This window comes from Parasteatoda tepidariorum, chromosome 9, assembly GCF_982258835.1.
Source record: "Parasteatoda tepidariorum strain Cologne lab strain chromosome 9, Ptep-v5.0, whole genome shotgun sequence".
Taxonomy (NCBI): Eukaryota; Metazoa; Arthropoda; class Arachnida; order Araneae; family Theridiidae; genus Parasteatoda; species Parasteatoda tepidariorum.
The window spans coordinates 38,149,143-38,168,036 of record NC_141763.1 but is presented as its reverse complement, the minus strand read 5'-3'; the positions used below and the strand labels follow the sequence as shown (position 1 = coordinate 38,168,036).

Sequence of the window (18,894 nt, the reverse complement as noted above, 5' to 3'; positions counted from 1 at the left end):
AATAAATGACATGTAATTCGTTAAATCTATTAGAAATGTGCTATAGTATAAAATCTTAAGATAAAATTTCTAAAACTGATATCTCTTTAAAAAGGTTAAAATTTCGGCTATAATTAAGTCTATTAAAAATTTAAATAAGTGAATTGCAATGGAAAAACCTGCATAAACGAAAAAATTCTAGTAAAACAAATAAATTCGTGATATAAATCAAAAATTGTCAAATAAATTCGTAATACATAAATTCATGGGAAAAAAAAAACGCTTTCGACAAAAAACTAAAATAGAGATCTATCGACAAAGACTTCTGCCTAGCTTATGCTCTCCCTGGTTATTTCAGTTTCCGTTTTTAAAAGCGCTATATGTTGAGCCATCTTAGCTAGATTTGGCATGTGACATTTTTAGCGGCAATCATTGGCTTATTTTCTAGCGTTGCCATTCGGGGAGTTGTAATGAGGCTTTTTTTATCGCCGTGTAAGAGAAATATATATATAGATGCTATAGTTATTTATTTCACTTTGCTCTTTTTTTAAAGGAAAAAAGATAAAATACTTTTGAAGGAAAAATTTTTTTGAAGTTGGCCATCTTTTCCTTTGAATGAAAATAAAAATTAGATCCTTAGGTACAGAAACTTTTAATTATTACCTTTACTGGCAATGAGACAAACGTTCGTAAAACTAATTTGTGTGACTTCCTTTCAATTTAGACGGCTAGTTTTTTTCGTTGTTGAAGATGTCGTTCTTTCTAACCCATTTCATCAGTTTCTTACTACAGTTAGAAATAAAGAAGCTATATATCTTCATTTTGTGGGATCTTTTCATCATATGGGAAATCTCAATCTTGAGTATTTTTTGATGGAACTAATTTTCCTTCTAAGCCAATTCATTTATCTTGTGCTGTTATCGTCTGGCTTCTTTTATTTGCTTCCTCTAAACACTTTTTCTGATCTGTACTTTATATGGTATTACGTCGGTAAAAACTTTTCCGGATTGATGCTGCTATAAAAAAAAATATACAGCCAAATATATATAAATTGCTTTTAATTGAAAACTTAATTTTTATCTTAAAATGTGATGTGGACTCGTCTCTCTCAAAATCATTTTTCAGTTTATTTAGCCCCTTCTTTCTCGTTCCCGTGAAAATGACGGGGTGAGGTTTCGCCCTCTATTTCTCGCTCCCGTGATATTGACGGGCTGGAGTGTTCAGAAGTAACGCACCAATAAACATAAAACTAATTCATTTCTTTTGCCCGGAAAACATTTTATTACTCATTTTACACACCAGATGACAGTACCAGGATAATTTTAAGGTGATTGCAGATAGTCAGTTTATTTTAAACTAGTTGCAGCACTAATCAAATACGTAATACAAATACAAAAGCCAAAAAAATAGGCACTTTTATGACCGTTTTCTTGAAAATTAACCGATCGTTAAGGGATTAAAAGAATCAAACAAAAAATCTCGAATGTTTCTTTATCTATGTTGGCAACATTTCACTTGACGGAAATTCCTTCAAGTGAAAATACTTTTGATCTATTGATTCTTTCAAGAATAGGTGTGACAGAATTAAACCCCATCACGGTGAGATTTGGCAAGATTTTATTTCTAACTGGTTACTGGTAATAACGCCACTGAAAACAATTACCAGTAAGGAAAATTGATAATGAATTATCTAAATAGCTTATTATGTGTATTTGAAATAAAAAATTAATTGAAAAATAATTTAAAAAAAAATAATTTGGAACATAATTTACAAAAATAAATTATGAAGAAATAAAGTTAGTTCTTGATATTTTATTGTTTATAGGGTAGTAAAAGACTAGTGAACTACTAAATAATGTAACTTCTGTAATATTTTGGCGATTCTACTTACTGAATGCGCGATATTAAGATATCCTCATACAAAAAGAATTCAATAAAATTGAACAGTGTGATAAATTTTAAAAAATTAAAAGAATGCAGCGTTGCTATTTCTAATGTCACTTGCCATACCAGCAAGCCTGCTTGATGAAATTAATTTAAGGCAGATGGTGCATTTTTTGTTTTTCAGTGGCGCCATCTATGGCCAAGAGTATGACTTTAGCCACACACGCGTCACATACCGTTTATAGGGCGGACCCATTCATACATCCATTCACAGATCGTAATTTTGACCTGAACCAGAAAGCGATCAATCTCCAACGCAGAACTCTCAGAAGTATTGATTTGTTATGGGAAGATGGAGGACTTTGCGACCCGACGGATTTAACGTACACCAGTCACTATTTACTACACGGGGAGACTTCGACCGGCTGGGAACAAACTTACGACCTCTTGGACATCAGCCCTATGCCCTACAAATCAGGCTATCCAAACCCAAGAAAATTAAAAAATAGATAAGGTAAATCAACACTCTATACTTTTGGATGGAAAAAAAACTTAATTTAGCAAAATTAAAAATATTCAGTTATGGAAATTCAACATAACTCAAATTGAAAATATTGATTGCAGCCGAATTTTTTCAACATCTAGCTGTTGTGTTGTGTAGATGAAGTACTTAGATTTCAATTTTAACTAATTAAAGAGTTGTTCGCGAAGTTTTCTACGTATTGAATTTTAGTAATAATTTAAAATCTGTTTGGCAGCCATTAAATCACACAATAAACCGTAAGTATCACCAGCACTGGAGCGCTGTGAGAATCAGGATTATTTTGTTGATATGGTCATAACTGCAGCGCGATGAGATTCTGGATTATTTTTTTGCATAACAGAGGCACAATGAATTTCTGGATTGCGTTATGTTTACTTGGTAGCAGAGCATCGTTGAGCTTTTTTTTCTATCCTGAATTTGAGTCAAAAAGTCAAGCTCGGTGGCACTTTTTTTCCTGATTGTGAGTCAAAAAGTCAAGTTCGGTGGCACTTTTTTTCCAAACAGTTCTTACAGTTGAAAAAGTGCCGTTAATTTGAGAAGTAAGTACTTTAATTAGCTCGTTTTGGATTAGTTGGTAAACGTCATAATGTCCTTCAGAAGTAGCAAAAAGCAATCTACATCTGGAGTTTTTCCCCTACATCAAGTATATCATATAACACTTTGTTATGATGGGTCTCGAATACAAAGAGATAATGGTTGATGTGTGAATCAATTTAGTTCAGGACATTACGATGTAGTAAACAACAGAGGTATTAAAATTATTTCCTTCTTTTTTCGAGAGTTAATATTTGTAAAAAAAAAACTCATCCCAATGCTTTATTGCGTGGGTTCTATTTCTACATGCATTTCTCGAGCCATACTTTAAGTGCCCTGTAATACATGCATGCTTTTGCCCCTATGACCAATAATTTAGTGTATAATTTGTATATATATTTGGCACCACAGAACCGCTTATGGTTAAAATTTCTATAGCCGGTTCAAGGAGGATCAAAAATAAATCTAAATAACTGCTTAACTTTCAACTAACTATTCAACACGGCTTAAATTATTTTTAAAAAAAATGATTCTAAATACTTAAAGCATAAAAAACATTTTTGACACTAGTTAAATTATTATTTAAGACAACCTAACAAAATAAATAATAACTACAGTGTTGCCAATAGATAGTGAAGTAGCCGAGTTTACGGTGACGCGTAGATAATTATTTAAAGTACATAAAATTTAACGTTTGCGATCAAATATTTTATTTTCTAATTTTTACTTTTTAGAACATTTCAAATAACATATTAGAATGAAATAACATAGCATAATTATAATTCTCGGAAAAGAACTTGACTTCAGATGATTAGTTTAATATGCATAATCATTAACTTTGGGAGACAGCTTATGTTTAAGCAATTGAACCCCAGCGTCAGTTAGTATTATCAGCTCTACCGATATTAGTTTGTCACTACTTAATACTATGATTTAATATAAAAAATAATGTAATCCTCAATGAATTTAAAGTTAAGAATATAGCACAATTACACTTAAAATTATTGAAATGGCAGTTCTAGCAATCTCAAAAGTTGGAATATCCAAAAATCTTATTCATTTTTTATTATAATTTTAATTTCTGGATAAATTGTTTTAAGCTGAGTCAGCCTTAAGATTATTTCTTTGGAGTCTGAAAAGTTAGTTCTTTAAAAGTTCTCTCACTATCTAATATTCTGTTATATATTGGCAACTATTTCCTTTCTATATTTAGATAAGAATTCTCTGCACTTTAACTTTCTTTCAAATTCCAGAAACCTTTACGAATTTATTTACTTGCGGCTTATACATATTTAACATCACTCCACCTTTTACGCACATTATTATTGAATCAAATCTGGCAACGGGCCAATTTTACTAGAACTTTTCAAAGACTTCGTTTTATTCATTATTCTGCTCTAGAACGTCTGGGAGCTGAGGCCACAGGTCGCCTCTCTCATATTTTAGTTAGGTGATGAATATCGATGGAAATAGACCATTGGATACTGAAATAATTCGATTTGGTTATTCAGCCAATGAAAAGATCTGTTTACTACACCCGTGCTCTCTCTAAGCGCAGTGCAGACAGTTCAGGCTTTTGTGAATTGATCGTTTTATGTATGGAGTAGTCTTCATTCACGAGTTGAATATTATGAGGGCATAGTCAAATTGTTAGGAGTCTGAATTTTAAGATATTTAACATTGTATGTAATAAGTTTAGAGTGTTTATATTTATTGATTAATCGTATTTTTAACTATTCTAATGCTGTTCCAAAACAATGTACGAGTTTTAAAGACGTTTTTTATAATTTGAGATGAGATTATATTACAATTTGGAATACTATTACTTAGGTTTGGAAGCAAAAATTTTATGTTATCTATGTTAGTTATCTTCATATTCACAGGAGTTTTAATAAATTATTGCCATTTTTAACAAAATATTTTTGTTTAAAAATAAAGTGTATTGCTATTTTTGACTAAAAATGTATGATGCAACGATAATTGAAGTGCTTCGATATTTCAGTATTTTACAGCAGCATGTAAATGTATCTAATTATGCGTTAAATGTATATATATTTTATGTTATCTACGTTAATTCACCGGGTTTTTAAATAGGTTACAGTCATTTTAATAGAATATTTTTTAATTTAAAAATGCCTATTTTTGACTTGCTGTAAGGAAGTGCTACGATGTTTGAGTATTAACTCAAAAATAACCCTAAAATATCAATACAAATATGAAACATAATATTTAACATAATTTTCAAAAGAGGAAGAATCACAAATAATTGTACAGCAATATTCAGTATTTTAAACTAGTTGCATTAATGTTAAATATTTTAAAATCCTGTTTCAGCGCTCATTTTCTTAATCATCACATTAAATCAATGATGGCTAAGTTAAAATGATGTTCCGTACATCAATGTTCCATATGTTATACTCGTATATCAGTGCTTAATATTTCAAAAACTATTTTTTTCTCCATAAACTTGTGCCTATCGAAATATCTAAGGTGATGAGGGGTACGTTTTAAAAATTCAATAACATGTTAAAGTGTATCTGTTTATGAGTTTTTCAATTTTGAAATCAGTATCTTTTTCACTAAACACCATGTATATAATGTGCATTTAAGAAAACACATGCAAAATAGAGTAAATAGACATAAAAAATATTTGTTGCAAAATGGCAGTGCTTTGATGCCTAAGGATTTCCAGAAGTGCGAACTTAACTTATGAATTAAGACTTTAGAATATGACTTTACAAAATAATAGATTAAGACTAAAAAATGAGATACAAAGAAACCATTAAATTTCAATATGATTAAATTATTTCTCTAATTAAAGCATTTTTTTCTAAATTTAATTATAAAGGATTATGGGATTAGCATTAATTCGTTTTAATTTATTTAAGTACATGCAAACAAGGCTGTCCTTTTTTTATTATTTGTGAATCCTTTTGAAATTTTCTTTATAAATTCTTATGCTGCAATCTGAAATAAAGCCTAAAAAAAATTCGCCCTGAACTTCTTTATTCGAGAGGAGTTTGAAAAGATTCGAAAACTCTCCCTAGCCTGGAAAAATGTATGGGAGATTGCAGAGTGGCCTTGTCATCTACAGATCTATTTGTTGTGATGGCATGGAGCAGCCATTCAAAGGACACCCCATGAGAGCTTTTTGTTGGTGGTACCGTCGAACAATTTTCTTTCCAGACCAATAAATCGATTTTTTCTCTTCCAATCAAGCATTCTTTGTTAGGAATAAAAAAAAAACATTGCTTTCAAGATTGGTTAAAATATCAATGTTAAAAATTATGGCTTCTCTTTCATATATTTTTCTCGAATTGTTAGAGTAAATTTCATTTAAAGTTAATTTGTTTTATGATAATGAATTGAGTTATTAAAATGCATATGTTATGCGCTAGTTTAAACTTTTTTTAAAAAAAACATGCGATTTGCCATTTTTTTTCACCTAGTTTTTTTTTATTTTATTCGAATGGTAAAATAATAACTAGAATCATGTTTCCCCATCGTCATGTCTTAACGCTTAGAATAATATTACCTTTTATTACCTTTATAAGTAATAATTATTGCCTTTTATAATTTTATTAAAATGTATATCTTAAAACAAAAATATAAATTTTTTAATTCCTTTTTCAGAAATAACACGCGATTTGCTTTTTTTTTCTTTTCACTTAGCTTTTCTTTTTGAATGGTAAAATCATAACTAGAACTGTGTCTCTCAATCAGTTGTCTTAACTCTTAGAATAATACCGGAACCTTTATACTGACAACGAATCGCTAATGAGAAACTATAAATTTTTTTCTTACATAAATTATATCGCTTACATCATAAAAAACATTTATCTTGCATGCCGTTTTTTTAGTAAAATCGAAGAATTGTTACTTTTTCACCAACCCCTTTATTACATTATGGTGAGTTGTATTAAATACCTCCTAGTAAAAATAATTTTAAAAATGATTAACAATAAAGAAATAAAATATTTTTATGCGCACCCAGAAAAAAATATAGTCAAAACTACCAGAATATGGTAAAAGGAACCGTGTTTCTGGTTCTATAAAAAAAAAGACCAAAAATCTCGGTTATTTTAACCAAAGTGTTTGGTAATGATTTTGATAAAATTAACAATAAAATATGGTTTTATGATAAGTAATGAAATTTAGTAATTGTATCATGGTACATTAGAACATGGAATAAAAGCCTTTTATTTGGTTCAATTTACTTTGCAGGTTTTATTGATGTTATACACGTTATGTAGTTTTTATTATGTTTTACTAAATTTAAGGCAATAAGAACTCTTAATTTTGAAAACCCGAATTTCCGGTAAACCGTTCCATATAAACGGAAAAATTACGAAATGAATATATGTTGAATATAATGCATATTTATATGATTTTGATATTCGCGATTATTTCTTTTATATTAAAAGAAGTATAAACATTTAAAAGTGCTATTTCGTATAGTTAATGCTTTTCTATAACTCACCATCTAAGATTTTTTTCTCAGTTTATTGTTAAATAAAGTAATAGTTAGTTTGTTTGTTTTTTAGAAGAAAAAAACTTTTGAAAATATGAAGAAAAAAAAATTAAGAATTAAACATGATTTTAAAAGTATGAAAGAAACATTAAATTATGGAGTGTTAACTAAGCCTCAATTACACATTTCCATTCAAAGTTAATAAGAGGCTCATCTGTAACTAGGACAAAAAGAAACTTTTTAAAATGCGCTGCTGTGACGTCACAGTGGAACGTTCTTAAATGCTAATTTATGATTGTCTCAAAATAAAAAAGACATTAAAAAAAATCTTAATAGGATGAAAAAAGGTGTTCGCATTTAACATATAGTTTTTGTTAAATATTTTTGTTTAAAAAAAATATCTCGCTAAATTAGCAGTAAGAAGCTCTTCTGTAACTAGGACGAACAGCAAATTTTTAAAATGCGTTGCTGTGACGTCACAGTGAAGCGTTCTTAAATGCTAATTCATATGATTGTCTCAAAATAAAAAAGACATTAAAAAATTCTAAGTAGGATGAAAAAAGGTATCCGCATTTAACATATAGTTTCTGTCAAATATTTTTGTTTAAAAAAAATATCTCGCTAAATTAGCAGTAAGAAGCTCTTCTGTAACTAGGACGAAAAGAAAATTTTTAAAATGCGTTGCTGTGACGTCACAGTGAAGCGTTTTTAAATGCTAATTCATATGATTGTCTCAAAGTAAAAAAGACATAAAAAAAATTCTGAATAGGATGAAAAAAGGTATTCGCATTTAGCATATAGTTTTTGTTAAATATTTTTTTTTAAATATCTCGCTAAGTTAGCAGATGATTTTTCTTATTAAAGTCTCAATTTTTCATCGTAAGCAATTTAATTGCGTTCAGAATAAATCGAAAACATCGTGAAAGATATAGTCTGCTACCTTAAAAAAATAAATAAATGAACCGGGGAAATACAAAAATTTCGCTGGAAGTAATTCTCATTAAGAGACTCTCCAAACGATATAAAGCGTTTTCTCCAATTATTTTGGCGAAATTTTCATTAGCTCTTGGCGTTGCCGTGGGGGGAAAGAGAAGATAAAATGATCTGCCTATGTAGAGATATATATTCCACTTCTCAAAGTGCGAAGCCTTTTGGGATTTTAATTAAAGTTTGGAAAAATTATGTTTGCCTTCCTGTTTGGAGAATAACTCGAAAATCGAAAGATTAAAAAAATAAAATTTATTGAGCGCTGTTGATTTTGTATCACTAACTTAGGAAAGAGAGAAAATGGCTCGGTGTATGATAAAATATGATACTGTTCTTTGTTTACTAAGTACTTTCGAATTAGATTGACTTAAATAATATTTTGTATAGATTAAAAAATAGGTATTCTTATGAAAATGAACTGATACTATTAGAAGTAAAAAGTATGCATAACGAAAAAAAATTATTATTATTATTTTTTTTTGAAATTTGAAATTTCCAGTCGATAGAAGAATGTCTCCGTGGTCAAATATTTACCAAAAATTATTTTGGTCAACTTATGGGGAACTGAAATTATGGGGGTCAAAAATTTAAATTTAAATTTAAGAAAAATCATAAATACCTGTATATAGTGAATTTTAAGTTTCAAGTTAAAAACTGCAAAGTAATAGTAAAAAAAATATATAATGCAACTGGGAAACTTACATTTAATTAAGAAATACATATCTTACAATTTTCAACCCAATTTTTAAATTAAGTTATTCATTCAGAATCCGGGATCTGCATTTCCCTTCGAAGCAGAATTTTTATTGAACATATTTTACATACTTTTTTTATTATATTGTAAAATAAAAAAAGCGAAATAAATTAAAATAAGCGAAAAATATTATGTTTAGCATTTTTATAATTCATGCAGCATAAAACACCGGTGTCTTTATTATTATTATTATTATTTTATTTTTTTTGCGTTAAAGATAAAATCTTTGTAACACAGCTCACTTCCAAACGATTATTTTTCAAATTTTCTTTCATTTGTAGTTATTTAGCTCTATCAGTAACAGTTATTTATTATTGAAATTTCTTTAATTTACTAAGTCAATTATTGAAAAATTTTAGAATATGACAGGAAATTTGTTTAACTTCTTTTTTGTTGGATTTAATGTTTTAGTGCAAATATAATTCAAATAATCTAACAGATAATTTTTTAATGACAAACGTACTGTTTTTCATGATTAAAAAATACCAAAATATATTTTTACTTGTAATTAATATGCACAATATTTGTCAAACTTGAAGACTAAGAAAATGAATAATGAGAAATGTTTTTTTAATTTATGGCATTTTAATGACAATAGCCGTAGTTTTGCTCATACAAAGTTAATATGTCTATCCTATTTCTCATATAAATTAAAGGTGACATTATATATATATATATATATAATAAAGAATGGTTTTGAATGATTTTACAATTTTAATTGAATTTTATAAACTTCTTATCCTATTATGGGTTTTGTTACTTAAATTATCCAGTTATTACTATTCCTATTACTATTCTCTGATCCAAATATTACTATTCTTTTGCTTCATTTTGGTAAGTTTGTTTTCTACTTTTCTTCTTTCATTTTAATAAAATTTACAATTGCATTGTTTTTTTTTTGTTTTGTTTATTTTTAAAGACATCGACGCATCATATAAATGAATTTTTACCTTAGTATAATTATTCTTAATTTTGAAATATCTCCCGTAAGAGAACCTTAACTTTTATTTCATCAAATTTTATCATTAAATAAATGCATGAATTCAGGAAATTCACATTAATGGTTTTAAAGCTTCCAGCAAAATACGAAAAAAATATTGCCAACAATTTTCCCTCCGCTGCTATTTGGAAAAATCATCCACGAATAGAATAAAACTTATCAGGTATATATACATTATATAAATATGTTCTAAAATGCAAAACGAATATAAAATACAAAGAAGTAAAAAGAAAGATTCACCCATATACCAAACATACATAAATATAAAGAAACGTTAAATGATGGGAGAAAAGGAATACATTGAATGTATTGAAAAACATCTCAAAAATGAAAAATTTCTAATATATTTAGATATTTTCATTACTCTAAACTTGTTATTCTCTATTATTTGCCATATGATTTGCGAATAAGCTAATTTCTTTTAATAAAAATGTTCTTTTTTTTAATTTAACTAAACGAATTTTGTTTGAAAATTGTATGCTAGAATATTATTGAACTATATCCAGCTCATATTGTTGGATTAAATTGTTTAAAAGATATGTTTCATTAAATTTTGTCATCATCCTTACGTTTTCAATTTAGAATTAATTTATAAAAATTTCCAACTGTAATATAAAATGAAGATTTTTCGATAACTCTAATAGTGCTGTTAACGTATATTTGAATTGATTAGTTGCTGATGTTCTAATCAAGTTATAACTGAAATATCTTATTTAGTTTTAATTTCCAGTTTCGTTTAGAAAGAATGTCTGTAGCCAAATGATTGCAAAATTCAATTGTTGCTATGGCTACAAGCACTTTCTCATTATTTCTACATTAAGCTTGAACTTATGAGAATTGAGGGAGAAACTTTAATTTTCTATTTTCTAATGTGTTTGTAATTTAATATGATTCGCTTCTTTACCATAGCTTTTTATTTTTTATCAATTGTTTATGGCGTAGAAAATATGACTTTGATGAAATTAAAAAAAATAATGAAATGGAAATTGAAATACTACATGAAAATTGTTTTCAGTTTTCAGTACTGTAATTACTATTTGAAACTTCTTATTGTATTTCGTCGAAGAACTTCCTGCTTTTTCTTTCTTTATAATTAAAAAAAAAATTATAGAATTTAATCGGATAATAATTTATTTCAATTTTACAATATACGAAATGCATTTAATAGCACTGTAAAATGCAAATTATTAAAAGGTATTATAAATTATATACATCTTTAAAATTGAAAATAACAAGATCATTACCAATTTTAAACATTGAATTGTGTGTTTACTAATAATGTGAAATAATATTTGGTGAAAATGCTTAAAAATTAAAAGTAATAGTTTCGTTAAAGTTCATTTAAAATACAGTTTTCTAAATTTGTTTTTTAATAATTTACAACACCGAAATGCGTATTTAAAGTAGCAACAAACGTTTGTCTTATTCACATAAAAAACTATGATTTCTATTAAGAATTTTGAATATTATAAATTTGATTTCAGCGCTATATATATATATACAATTTTATTAAATAATATTTACCCCGTGAAATTAGTCTTGTTTCGAAATCATGATGATAATTTCAATTTTTTGGATTTGGGTACTATAAAGGAAGAAAATATCTACTTTGTTGATTTATACGAAAACAGAAATGACTTTAATTTAAGATAAATAACCTATTTACTTGGAATTCTAATGTTTCTAAAAACATCTATTTATGTACCATTTTTAATCAAATGAATATAATTAAAGGAACATGTAGTAATGTTTATTTATCCAAAAAACGAATCGACAAACTCTTTCAAAATTTGATTAAAAAAAACAATGGATACCAAACTAAAGTAGTTAAATTATATACAAAAGCATTGAGTTAATTGTATGTTATTGTAAATAAATTTGCCAAAAAGTTCTTAGTTAATTTATATAATTTTCACCATGTGTTAATTTATATAATTTTCACCATATAATTTTCACCAAATCCATTCCGGGCCAGTAAGTAACAAATCAAACGCGCAAACAGTGTTTTTAAAATCCATAAAAAGAAAAGTATTTTGAAGAGACATATTTTAAGGAGAAATGTTTCTGATGCAACCATTTTGTTATTTTTGCTTTATCTATAGAATCCCTGTAAAACTGTAGCTAACTGCAAACTTTTAAGTTTCTTTTTTCTCTCTAGTGTAAGACGTCACTGTTCATTAAAATCTATTAATATTAGATGAAATGCTAATACGTAGATAAAAAACAACAACAATAAAATGTCTTTTTTGTGAGAGCAACAAAAATCTAAATTGTTATTTGAGTAAGAAGTAATAAGCATGAACATAATAAATCATGAGTATGAATCATAAGGAATCGTAAGCATAACGTATATCTTTACAAACTTCTGATTGAAAATTATTTTCTCGCGAGGACAACAAAAAATTGAAATTAACTAAAGTTGGGCAGAAATAAAGGCAGAAAGCGAACTAGTTCATAATGCGGACAACCTCTATTCAATACAATACGACACAACTGAAAGCTTTGTGCAAACACTATTATAAAATTCTGGTACAAACGTTCTGCTTCTAATTTTAAATTACAGATACTTTTGAAATATTATCATGAACGTTTTAAAAATGATTTCTAGATTGTAAAAGCAATATTTCCTATCAAATTTAATTGTAATATGATAGTAAAGGTAAACTTAAATTAAGGATAAAAAAAATTTAATATTATAAAATAGTCAATTATATACAGACATTTTCTTTTAACATGTGCATGAAATTTTTAAAAATAATCCATAAATTTTATAAGTCATATTCTTTAGTAAATGTCACTGTATTGTAATTGTAAATATAATTTAAATTAGAAAATAAAATTAAATTATTATAAAAATTTAGTCAGTATTATGTGAACGTTTTGCTATACGCGTCCTTGAATCAGAATGAAAGGCATTATAAATGATACTGAATTTATAGAATTTTTCATTGGGATACCTGCAAGTGAAGTAGTCTGGGTACCTCAATTCTGATTTTTTGTTGAAACGTAGCATTTGTTTACGTTGACAACTGTTCTTTTTATTCTATTTCGAGCAAGATAAGCCAATCAAGTATCAATTCTCTTAAGTGACACATTCTATATTCTTTCACAAAGATTTCAATTCTTCTACTATTTCTAACTTAATACAAAGACTGGCACGCACGAAGCAATGCGGCAAAAGAGATCATTTTGCTTGTGAAATGAATAATTATTATAATTTTATGTAAGAAAAATTTTATTAATGTATTAATCGTAACAAAATGAAAGATTACTTCGATTTGAAAAATAATCAACTGTAGATAACGGTATGAAAAATAATCAACTGTCTTAAAAATAATGAACTGACATAAAAATAATCAACTGTATTCAATAAGAAATATTAAAACTTGCGGATATACAATGCGTGACACAATAAGAAATATATTAATCATTTTTATATAATCGTTTAATATAATAATTTTGTTACTATATTAATCGTAACAAAAGGAAAGATTACTTAGATTTGAAAAATGATCAACTGTACATAACGGTATGAAGAATGATCAACTGTAGTCAATAAGAAATATTTAAACTTGCGGATATACAATGCGTGACACAATAAGAAATATAATAATCGTTTTTATATATTAATCATTTTTATAAAATCGTTTAATATATTAATTTTGTTACTATATTAATCGTTGCGAAAGGAAAGATTACTTAGATTTGAAAAATAATCAACTGTACATAATGGTATGAAAAATAATCAACTGTCTTAAAAATAATGAACTGACATAAAAATAATCAACTGTATTCAATAAGAAATATTTAAACTTGCGGATATACAATGCGTGACACAATAAGAAATATATTAATCGTTTTTATATATTAATCGTTTTTATATAATCGTTTAATATATTAATTTTGTTACTATATTAATTGTAACAAAAGGAAAGATTACTAAGATTTGAAAAATAATCAACTGTCTTAAAAATAATGAACTGACATAAAAATAATCAACTGTGTTCAATAAGAAATATTTAAACTTGCGGATATACAATGCGTGACACAATAAGAAATATATTAATCGTTTTTATATAATCGTTTAATATATTAATTTTGTTACTATATTAATCGTAACAAAAGGAAAAATTACTTAGATTTGAAAAATAATCAACTGTAGGACATAACGGTATGAAAAATAATCAACTGTCTTAAAAATAATGAACTGACATAAAAATAATCAACTGTGTTCAATAAGAAATATTTAAACTTGCGGATATACAAGGCGTGACACAATACGAAATATATTAATCGTTTTTATATAATCGTTAATATGTTAATTTTGTTACTATATTAATCGTAACAAAAGGAAAGATTACTTAGATTTGAAAAATAATCAACTGTACATAACGGTATGAAAAATAATCAACTGTCTGAAAAATAATGAACTGCCTTAAAAATAATCAACTTTTTTCAATAAGAAATAGTTAAACTTGCGGATATACACTGTGTGACACAATAAGAAGTAATAAATCAAAAATAATTTAGCTTGTTAACAATCCATAACGATAACTTGATATTGCAAAACAGTTCGAATTGCAAACGGTTTTGATCTTTAACAAGACATTTATATTTTTAAAAAAAAATTCTATATGATTTATTATTATTTCAATACGATTTGATTGATAACAATTTTGATTTATATCTGGCAACATCTAATCGACTTCTTTTATTTTATTTATATATTTTTTTTTTGCGATTTCAAAAAATAACTATCTCGAGCGAAATAAATTTTTCGACAACAATGGATAAATAATCATTATTTAAAAGCAAAAAAAGTGAGAAAAAAATCACAAAAATAAAACTTTAAATTACGATGACTGTCAAACGATAACTGTCGAAATTTTTTTAAAAAGCTCGTTAAGTTTATAATTGAATATGGCCCTTTCAGTATGATAAATTTCAACTAAAAAATTACATTCCTACGAACTGTCGAGTGTTGAATAGTTAACACAAGTTTAACAATTAATGATTAATCATAACTAATTATAGTATGTTAATTTTTTATGCCATTGAATTCTGTGTACATTTTTCCATACACCTTCGTAACTTAAATTTCTAATTCTTAAAGTCAAACAAAAAAAAATGTAGAGCTAAATTGAACATCCAAAACAGTGACGGCTTTGACGATTTTTTAAAATAGAACGAAAATTAACTTTCGTCTGATGCTACAATATATGCACCATATAATTTTAAATTTTGAAGTAGACAGACTCCATATGCCTTTAAACCAAATAAGGGCTCGCGCAACCCGTATCCATCCAATTATTATTTTCAAAATAAATATGGGATTTTTATGAATATTTTACAATATTTTGAATATTTTACAATATTTTGAATATTTTACAATATTTTGAATATTTTACAATATTTTGAATATTTTACAATATTTTGAAAATTACAATATTTTGAAAATTACAATGTTTTGAAATTATTTTATGCTTGTTTCGTAAAATTCTTCTTCAATTTAATATTTACCATATTTTAAGAAATGCTTCCTTACATTATATATATAAACATGCTTCTAATCACTTAAAATTTTAAATTTTCTAAAAAGTGTTAAGAACTTTTTACAAAATGGCAATTGTAAAAAATTTTACTACTCATGAATAGCAAAATTTCTTAATTTTTCCTGGTTAATATAAGTAAGCTTAAATAATATGTTACAGTAAATTCGAATTTTGAAATGATGGCTCAGGGGATAGAGCGTTTGCCCTCAATGAGATAAACCGAGTTCGAATCCCAGCGATGGCTGGCCGATACGAATTCCACATAGATTCACACCGACTTCAGTGATGAAGTAAATATATCCTCAATGGTAGACGGATAGTGGGTTTGAGTCTCCTTGCTGTCAGGCCAACTGTGTGAGGTTTTCGTTTTTTTCCTTTCCATTTAACGCAAGCGGGTTAGTTCCATCAAAAAATCCTCCACGAAGGTAAATTTCTCCCAATCTTAATCCAGGAGTTTTCGTGTCTGCTGGATTAGGTTCAAAATTACAAGGCTATGGAGTTGAACATTGGTGTTCGTAAATTCAAAATTGGGCCGGCTGTTCAACGACGGTTATAAAATAAAAGAAATTCGAATCATGTTTTCATTATTTTATTTTATTACATTTAAAATGACATATTAACTACGGCATTCTGGCTGCGAATTCGTACGCATCGCATGATATTATCCCTATTTTGATAGACTGCTAATAGACTGGTTTGAGAAAATTACGATTGATTGTCAGTTAGATGAATAGTTTCGCCAGTTAATCAAAGCTTCATTCGATCGATTCTGCTAACAGACTAAACGGAAATGGGCAGTGAAGTTCGATAAACCTATATTAAAATATCAGAATTCTTCACAAAAAAATGTCATACCTATATTTATTTATAATCATTGTTATTGTGTTTATCTATTGGCAATAAAAATCTAAGCACATTTCAATAATTAATTACAGCTAGTTTTATAATAACTGGTTAAATTCATGAAAATGGTAGAAATTATGCTTTTTTTGATGCTATCTATATTGAAAAGAAAAAAATATCAAATACGTATGTCTTAATTTTGATTTTTATATTATTGATTTCTAGACATTTTTCTTTTTGTGGCTTTTAACAGAATGAGAGATTTCTTTAAAATTATTTTACAAATTTCACTTAACTTTAATATTTACATAAAAAAAAATTTTCTCTTTATTTTTGCTTCAAACGATTTAAAACTGATGTTTATTGACTTAAATTGATCTAAGATTAAAAATTGATACTTATATACTAAAATCACCACATTTCATGCTATTACTTGTATTCCGTATATTTTATAAATAATATAGAATGTCTAGAAAGTTTTATTATTTGCGCGAAGTGTTAGTGAATTGAAAATTAAATTTCATTTGTAGGCTGGAAGAGTTCTTTTATTTTGTTGGAGCCTATATGCACCATCGAAATCATTATCATGCATTTATATGCCAGTTTCATTCATTTATATGGAGTGGTGGTTAAAACTATTTTAAATGAAAATTGGCAAGAGAAAGCAAAGCATAGATTTGCTACTACTTTAAACATAAAAAATAAAAATAATTTTTTTAATTTTTTTTTTTAAATTTTCTTTTAAATAAATATTTGAATCTCTGGCAGTATTAAGTTCTTAAGCAAAATGCTATATGTAACAGTAATTTTCTCTTATGTTACGAATTCATTCATTTTTTTTCTGAACTTAAAACGGTTTATGTACTGTTGCCAGATGAAAAATAGAAACAATAAGCACTTCTTCATAAAGTTATTTAGTGATTAAAAAAGTAATGAAACGAAATACTAGATTAAGGTAACACCACTACATTAAGGTAGCACCAAAATTTTTCTAAATTAAAATAGAGTAATCAAAAATTATAACTCCTTAAAAGTTGATAATAAAATTATTTATAATTGCATTGTTTAGTACAACAATGAAAAGTTGAAGAATTTTACGAAAAAAGTAACGAAAAACAATAATTAGAATTAAGAAATAATTGGTTATTTCGATAAAATCTATAAAAATAAAACCAATATATAAACATTATAGATATAGTTTTGTCATTTTATAGTTCCTGAACGATGTACATTAAATGTAAGTTTTATTTATATTTCAAGTTTATTTTATTATTTTTTACTATACAAAGCTGTTTCTCTAATTTTTTCCTAGAGAAAAACTAAAACATTTAGTTAGCACTCCGATAAAATTTTATCCAATAATTAAAAAATTAATGAAAAGAAGGCCAACGTTTAGGTTACGTTCCTAAGGAAATTTAAATAACTTTCTCTTGCTTTATTACTTAAAACATAGTTTATAATAATAATTATTCATAATTTAAATACTTTATTAAATTATTTACATCAATGGAAAATGGAAAAATTTCGTAAGATGTTGAACGTACCAAACGACTATTTTAATCTATCTAGTAAAATCAAAACGATATGACAATATTCTTCTGAATTCAAATTCAAATTGGTATTTATGTCTATTTTATTTAAGTTTTATGCAACGAATTTCAGATAGCAAATTCGCCCATTCATGCACTTATTTTTTTTATAAAAAATTCCACACTTCGTCTCTGCATTACGACCTCCAAGGAGAAAACGTGAAAATCGAGACTCCAGAAATCGATTTCATGAAGCTAGAGAAATCGTCTGCATTGATATAAATTTAAATCGAATCATAAGTACAGAAATGCATTGAAAACGATAATATAAATAGAATATTCTTACCCCCAAACGACTTTAAAATGAAGGACTCGTTCCAAAGTAAAGGTGAATGAGAAGAAATTCTAGTAGCATCTCCTGAATTGGGGAAACCTCGAAACCGGGAAAATATACGCAGGGAACAGGAAAATTCTTCACTACTGCCCTCTTGCGAACGGTCTTGGATAGATCAATGAGTATCGTGACCGTTTTCGTGGAGTGGGAAAAGGAATTTAGATAAATAAGACAGAAAATGAGTTTGTTTTAGCAAACGTCCAGCTTTAGAATGAAAAGGTTTTGTTAATTAAAATTTCAGAATTATTTTAGAAGTTTAATTTTTTGTGTCCTTGAAGAAATAGATTTTCATTCAAGTTAAAGATAATTTTCGTTGTCTTAAGTCGTATACTGCAGAATTCGACTAGTTTTTATCGCACTAAAATTTACCTAGTTTATTAAAAGAGAATGTATTTTTTTATAAATGATATTTAAACTAAGTGG

The 18,894-nt window shown here is 26.9% G+C and overlaps 1 protein-coding gene across 1 annotated transcript in view; it reads right to left on the bottom strand.

The window, feature by feature from the left end:
- Positions 1–18,894, bottom strand: part of LOC107443081 (solute carrier family 7 member 14) — an 84,858-nt gene that overhangs the window by 65,803 nt on the left and 161 nt on the right. The window contains exon 1 of the mRNA XM_016056829.5: positions 18,424–18,894. This exon is cut by the window's right edge and continues 161 nt beyond it. The gene's annotated coding sequence lies outside the window, so the exon portion shown is untranslated. The remainder of the gene's footprint in view (positions 1–18,423) is intronic.